The sequence below is a fragment of the Stigmatopora argus genome, chromosome 2, assembly GCF_051989625.1.
Source record: "Stigmatopora argus isolate UIUO_Sarg chromosome 2, RoL_Sarg_1.0, whole genome shotgun sequence".
Classification (NCBI taxonomy): Eukaryota; Metazoa; Chordata; class Actinopteri; order Syngnathiformes; family Syngnathidae; genus Stigmatopora; species Stigmatopora argus.
In genome coordinates, this window is record NC_135388.1 from 7,738,114 (window position 1) to 7,745,753 (window position 7,640).

General features: G+C 40.0%; 1 long non-coding RNA gene across 2 annotated transcripts in view; it reads right to left on the bottom strand.

The window, feature by feature from the left end:
* Positions 1-3,352, bottom strand: part of LOC144070699 (uncharacterized) — a 50,063-nt gene extending 46,711 nt beyond the window's left edge. For both annotated transcript variants that reach the window (XR_013299437.1, XR_013299438.1), the window contains exon 1: positions 3,118-3,352. This is a non-coding gene — a long non-coding RNA (uncharacterized LOC144070699). The remainder of the gene's footprint in view (positions 1-3,117) is intronic.
* Positions 3,353-7,640: the final 4,288 nt, after the last annotated feature.

Here is a 7,640-nt window from a genome sequence, read left to right on the forward strand (position 1 = left end):
TCATGACAGTATATCTTGGGCTGATTGGCCACAGGGTTGGGAGATGACTTGAAGGATTTGAGCCTCAGGTGAATTATATTCCCACAATGTCGAGCTAAATGCCCGATATGTTATCATTGGTAATCTGTTCATTTTGCTATTTTAATCTGAGCACTGATAGGGAAGATAGTGGGATGAAAACAGATACTTAAAAATGAATGGTGTCAATCCCAAATATTATGGTGAGTTGGTTTTACTAGAACTGGAAAATGAAGAGCAAAGGACAAAATGTCTTTATGCCATTGTTTCCTTGTTGTGCAATGGTGGGAAACCAACTTTCTGAGTATTCTCCTGACACTTTTAAAGTAACGGACCTGGGACTGGTATAAGAAAACCTTTCAGATTTTTCAAAGGGCAGTTGGCAAACCTAATGGGATGCCACTGAACTAGCTATCCTGAAGTCTACTGTGTGCCTAAATTTGTGTTTTTTAGTGGTCAATAAATCAGGTTTTTATGCGTATACCAATTAGTATGCAGTCATTTTCAGATCTTTCCCAAAGATGAGCAATTGGTATTAATCTGAGTTTGAATTTGGTTTGGAGCCTAAAGCTGCAGGTATAAGTAATTTTACAGCGAGCCCATAAACTGAGTCTTTGAGCAATGAGTACTTGCAACGTTAATTACAATGATTTATTGCCATCTTTTTGAAACTAAATACTGGGACATGACCATGGTGAATTTGGCAACCATATTTTATTATTTCTATGTATTATAATGCTGAGGTTAGGGAAATGTTGGGAAAAAGATGTCACAGAATTGTGACTACAAGGTCTTATTAGAAAATGGGAAACTGTATATCGATGGATAGGTTTCATATTTTGGTCAAGTTTCAATCATGCTTGTCATGTAGCGCAAAGCAATATGAGATGATGGATGAAATTTATTGCACAGGAAATGAAGGCAAACAAAATGGAGCTTTTTATCAGCTTGTGTATATTCATGGGGGCGGGTCGTTAAGAATGAGAATTTCTCATTGTAACAAATACTTGGCTTGGGGGGGTCGTAATGTTTATTATAATTATTTTAAAGAAATGTCCCAAGGTGATCAAACCAGGCTAAACTTTCAATATTCTCTCAATTCGCAATTTATATTACGAGTGTATTCTGCTTTTACAAGCTGTGCTTCTAGCCTTACAATTTAAATCTGTTAATTCTTAGTTGCATTTTTAACAATAATAACTTTGTTCATAATGGTTGAAAGAATTTTTTGAAAATCTAATAAGACCTTTCTTTGGAAATAAATAAAGTAATATCAGGTATTAGATTTTCTGAGAGACAGATGTATTGTATAACATATTGCTCTAAAAAGTAACCCCAACACTATCGTGCTTTCAATTATATAAAGATTTAAAAACGATTGTGGATTTTATAATTCTGTTTTTGTTACCATTTTACACAAACAGAATGAAATCGCAGTATTTGAAGGGAAAAACACTCAAGCACAGGAAGAACAACCTTCAAACTGAGCTCATTTCAGAACTGTGAGGCGACACGCTTACCAGTCAGCCACTGTGCCATCAAAAATGAAATAGCAGGGAGAAAAGTCTTTGGGTATGTCTGCACATGTTTTTGTTGTCAAAATGAAAAATTGTACAACTTTTACACGGAATGTGAGCTTCAGTTTTGCCACCTGTGTCAGCGTTGAGGATAAATGTGTCACATTGGACTATCCGATTTCTATTACCGGCAGACTGGTAAAGTGAGGCCAGCAGGGCATGAGTGATAATAAAAGCTGATGTTCCGTGGACCTGCCCATGGTGGTGGCCCAGGTGTACAGGTCAGATGTGTTTTGAAGCAGGCAGAAGAGACAGAAATGAGGCCCTAACTGTGTGGTGTGAGGCCTACAGATTGAAAGTCAGCATCTCCTTGGAGGTCATGGTCTTCTGCCACAAATCAATGAGTTAATCCCTGCAGGGTGCTTGCGAGGAGCTACAGTATTTCAAGGTTAGTGTCAGGTCAGGGACAGGTGGGGCAAGATTGACCAAATGAGCTTAAGTTGTAAAAGTTAGTACGTACTAAAGTTGTTTCAAAAGCGCCACCAAAAGGCATTCGCAATTTATAAATCAATAATTCTCCTGCTGAGATTTTCACTGATCTGCTTGGAATGAATGTAGTTTTTCAAAAGAGTTTGCAAAGCATTGTTGTTTAATTTATTTGACATTTTAACCATCTCAACTTGACTTGAATTGAACTTTTTACCCTATTTTTCGGACTATAAGTCGCACACGAGTATAAGTAGCACCAGCCAAAATATACACAGTACGTACATACGTTAAATGTTTTTTTGGGGTGACCGACAATGCTCCTTAAAACAATATGGCTACTACAGAAATCAGCTAGCCACAAGACATGGCCTCAATAAATGACCTGATTTTAAATATAGTTAATTTGTTCAAACTATTGACACAAGCACTGTTTCCATTCGACTGTGCTGCCCAATGAAAAAAAGTGTGTTCAACTAGATGTCCTAGTATTAAAAAGCAACAGGAAGGAGAAAGAACTCCAACGCTATATTTATTTCGAGTCTGCTCCTGCAACGTGTAGTCCAGATGGCAAAAAAATAAAAAATGCTGGCAGCAGCATCTGTAGCCAGCAAGCCAGATGGAGAAAGGCAAATACTTGATATGGCTTCAATCACAAGAAGTAGAACAGCATCACGCGTCCAAGATGATGGACAAGCTCATAACCTTTTGTCACCTGTTTGCTTGCTTGTTTGCTTTGTACCATATTGCTGGAGCGTGTGAGATGGCCATTTCAGCTTGTCATGTAAATTGGCAAATACTTTGATCATATCATTAGATGCCCATTAGTGAGAGACCCAACGCAAGAAATGAATCCAAATTCCGTAGCTGCTTGGTTTTTGAATGTCTCTCTCAGAGAGATATTCATTCAACACTGTCTCCATTATCTTCCAGGATCATTCCAAAAGCCTGTTCTCATAGTTTGAACCTCTTATGTTAAATATTCGAAAGTTTTCAGTTGAATGAGAGAGAAGGTTGCAGCACTAAAATAAAATAGGGTATGCTGAAAAGGTCCTTGCGTGAGCAGTCAAAAGAGCTTTGCGGGTTTTTGACTTACCGACACTCCAAAAAGTTGGAAAATGTTAGGTTGACTGAGGTTATCTCACAAGGCTTGTTGCCATCATGATAGCAGGATGATGGTAGCTTGGCTGCAGTTGCCAAGAGCTGTGCTTGTGCTCAAGAGTGGGAGGCTCATTGAGGGTCTCACTCGGAATGTGTCCAACTTGTAGATATAGATTTTTACACCTGCGGCGGGAAGCTCACTGACCACTTCACTTGCAACATGCTCTTGTTCAACACTGAAGCTGAAGGTACGCTGTTGGGTGAAGGACAGAGAATGAAGATGAGCACCTCTCGAATAGAACAAGGTCTGCATTATAAATAGGATGTTCCAGTTACTTTTAATAAAGTTCAAAAAGTCACATTTGGATATTCATCTATCCATTTTCACCTATCAAATGCTTAGAAATGATACAAATGCTATGCACAACCTTTTTTTGACCTGCCGAAAATTTAACTGACGGTCCTAATGTATAAACCCGAATGGGTGTTTTGTCATTCCATCTGATAGGCTGTGATTTCCTCTCCCAAAACATATTGGATGGGTAATGGAAATCTTTTAACACAAACCCTGGCTGATTGTGGGATGCTTCTAAGATCAATTCTGTTTGATTTCAACCCAACATAAGAAGGTCAGGGCTTTACATGACCGCAGCAGCATTGTGCCCTGCTGCTAATTAATGCAACCTGCCTTACAACCGCCCGTCAAGCACCCCATCAGCACTGGCCAGAAGCAACGTTGCGGGGTCAGTGCTCTCAAACAAGCAGGGTACTGAGGCGTGAACACACCTTCCTGGAAGCACATTCTAATAGTCTCAGTTACTACACCTATCCCGTGCTAAAAGCTAATGGCTCATTGAGAAGATACTTTTTATATGGGAGACTCATGCATTCATGCAAACCATATACAACCTTTGTTAGTGCCCGGTCCATTAAAAGACTTCATTATACATGTTAATCATGCAGATGCAAAGCAATTGGAATTCAGGGGTTGATAGTAGAGAATTTTTAAAAAGGGATTGTGGAGAATTTAACCGCTTAGCCTTGTCATGGTCACGGGAATTTAGTCTTTTATTCACTTGAGGCATTGGCAGATAATTACTAGATTTGCAGTGGAAAAAAAGGCAATTCAACCAGTTTCTTTGCAGTGATCAAATAAGTATTAAAAAAAGTAAATATTACGCTTAACGCATCAAAAAGAATAGAGTAATGAAGACTTTGAAAGGAAAATGTCTTGTTAGTAGCTCACCATTAGATGAATTTATATGTCATCAGTGTTTGGTTTTGTTTACATTTGGTTTGTTCTCTAATGTGTCTGCTTTTGCAATCAGTTATTGTCCTGCCTGATTAGGTTTAATTTAGTCTTATCAAGCCTTCTCCAATGTGACCCAATCGGCTTTTCCTAGCCGCCATTTTATCCAGATATTCCTTGTTCTTTCATCAATTTGTGTGTTTATTTCCCTGCTTTCTTGCAGTTCTTGTTGCTTTGTTATTGCTTTCATGGCGATGTCCTATCTCTGAGATCCTTCTTTGTGTTCCCCATTTTAGTACATTTAATCTCAGTATTTTGTTTATGTGGAATCCTGATTTTTAATCCGGATTTTGTTATTTTGGCACGGGAAAGCCTAAACTCCTCACGAGACTGCTTTATTCTGCCCTCGGAGTGGTAAATCCCCGTGGTGACAAGATGCGTGCGTGCATGCTGACAAGGCATTAGAGAGCGTTGGCTACCTGGCCTTACTATGCGTAGCCATTATGCAGGATTCCTGGCTCCTGCTGCACACAGTTGGGATATGGGACCTACTTATTACAACCCAGATCTGCCTGTAATCCATCACTGTCTCCCTTGCCCCCATTGAACTCTTGAGAATGTCTAGAGCATGGCCCCTAATTATGGGTGTGTGTGCGCACGCACAGAAGGTCCGTGGTCATAGACTGCTATCTATCTCGCCCACCCAAGTGTGTGGAGTTACGGTCAATTCTTCTTTATGCGAGTTTAGGGTATTTGAACAGAAAACCCTTCACTCTGAAAGCCATAATCTCATGTTAAATGTACAAATGTCACAATGAATGAAGATTTCAGGAGTCCCTCAGATCTTGTAATATTGAAGCATGAACTCCATGTGTGTCTTTTGGTTTTTCCTCTGGGTTTTTTTGACACTGACAGAACAGTCATCTTGAGCTTAGGTGAACTTGATTCCATCTGTTTGAGTTTAAATGAAGACGTTCGCTTCTCACATTATGCACTGACTGGTTAGCTGATATATTTTCATTTGTGATAGACTACTGTAATTTTATGTTTGACATTAAAGATCATTAAGACCTTTATTTAGGCAAAGTAATCCAATTTTAAACAGTATCACAGTCTGTCTCCGAAAGTTAATTAGGATAGGCTTCCGTTCATGTGACTCTTATGTGGACATGAAGGACAGAAAATGCATCATTTATATAAACTATTGTGAAATAATCATTTTAAGGATCCACTGTATAGACCACCAGTTTCTACTGCACTTCATAAAATTTACATGTAACGGTATTAATAGCAGCAAGAAAATGTAGACTACAGGTTCCTATTACTTTCCCTGGGATATTTACGTGGGGGTACAGAGCCTCGTCTCAGTCAATACACAACACACTTCTCGATGAGGAAGGTAATGACTGGCGCAAGGCTCATTACTCCTCCCGCTCATTATTTACTCATTATGTGTCACTTTCCCCTGTAAAACAAAATAGATGATCTGTTTTGGTAAGTAAGAGCTAGAGCCGCTGAAAAAGCCATGCATCAGTCAGAGACAACCTTGTTAAACTTCACCTGCTGAGATAAATATAGTTACACCGGAGACCTCTCAGGCTTCGACAGCCCTGGTGTCAATATTCTCAGGTTTCACTGTGTATGAGACGAGCTGGCGTCCTCCCTTCCCGCATCGATCACACTTCTAAAAGCTATAATCCTTGTCCTAAAATGCCTCTCCGCCGACTCGAGTGTTGCTAAAGAACAACAGGCAATTAGAGCTTCGGGTTAAGGCAGCTTTTATATGCCGCCGCTGTCCCTTCACCACGGGCCTCCGGAGAGTGAGTAATGCGGTTTGCTGGATGACGCGCCCACACGAGCCCCTCACCCTGACACTCAGGCTGATTTAAGAGCACCATTAAAAGTAATCTTTGGCCCCACGCTGTTCCAACTCACCTTGCAATATGTGGCCGCCTCCTCTTTAAAGTGGAGGCTGTTTTGATTGAGCCCACCTGAATGCCGAGTAACTTGGTAACAAGGTGTCAGGCTAATCAAAAGCAACAACACAATTAGGCTTTTGGTTGATTCTGGTTCCAACAAGTAGATCCTACGTTTCTTTGTGATTTAGGCACCACGTGCTCCTGCCCAATCGATACTTGGATATGTTAGTGGATTGCCTACCAACACTGCATCGCAAGCTAATGAGCAAGTGGTTTGGTGCGGGCGGGGATCAATTTTATCGTGTTCCCAGTTAAACTCCTTGCTGGTTTTCGGGAGACGGTGCTTGCATTCAGTCAACTCCCGCAAGGTCTATTAAGGGATCTGAGGATGTGCAATTATTTCCTTGCCAGTCTACTCCTATAATTGCCCGATCGATAGATTGTGTCAATTGCATCATGCCAAGATAGCAGGAAGCAAAAACAAGAAGCAGACCCAATCTGCCACCGCTTACTTCCTACTGGGGCACATCTGTCACCCAATCAATATGAACGATGACAGCCCACGGCAAACAGAACAAGCCAAGTCATCTGTCACAAAGCCACCATAGGAGACTGACTGTACCATATGCAAGCTAACATTGTGGACTCCTGCAGAGGACCTGCCACAATTGCCCACAGTTCCTGGTTAACGGGCTGATATTTGAGGCCTCTGTCGTGGCTTTGCTTTCAGGAAAAAGGCTCCAATTCAGGACTCTACTCTGGTTGGTGTATATTTTCGCCGTTTATTTTTATTAGCGTCCTGATTGATATAATAAACCTAACACTAACCTCAAAGCCAATTATGTGATCAATTATCTATCCATCAAGCCTTTAATAAACAGGTTATCCAAAAAGGTTAGGCCCATCCAAAATGAGATTTAACAGATGACAGCTTTTAATTTACAAGTTTTGCTAATTGAGAGACAGACAACGTTCCAAACTCACTTTTGCTTTGTTACTTGGTAAGAAGTGAACCAAGCTTTTCACAAGACATGGTAGTTAACAGAAACCATCAGTGGTGTTTCTTGTATAATGTAGTTCAAAGTTGAAATTTATCGAGGACATTCATAGTTTGATCTATTTAGCCATTTAACTCCAGTTAATAAAAACGTTCAGTCATTCAAACATACTTTCAGATAGCTGTACCTTGAGGTTCCTTTCAGATACATGATCCAATTAAACACTGATAGCTGCCAAGGTTCAATAATTTACATTTGATTTTGTGAGAGATAGTCACGAAAGAATATTTTGTTTTTGTCATGAAAAAAAATTCATCAAACACTGACTGGAAGCAAATTTGAAACCACAATA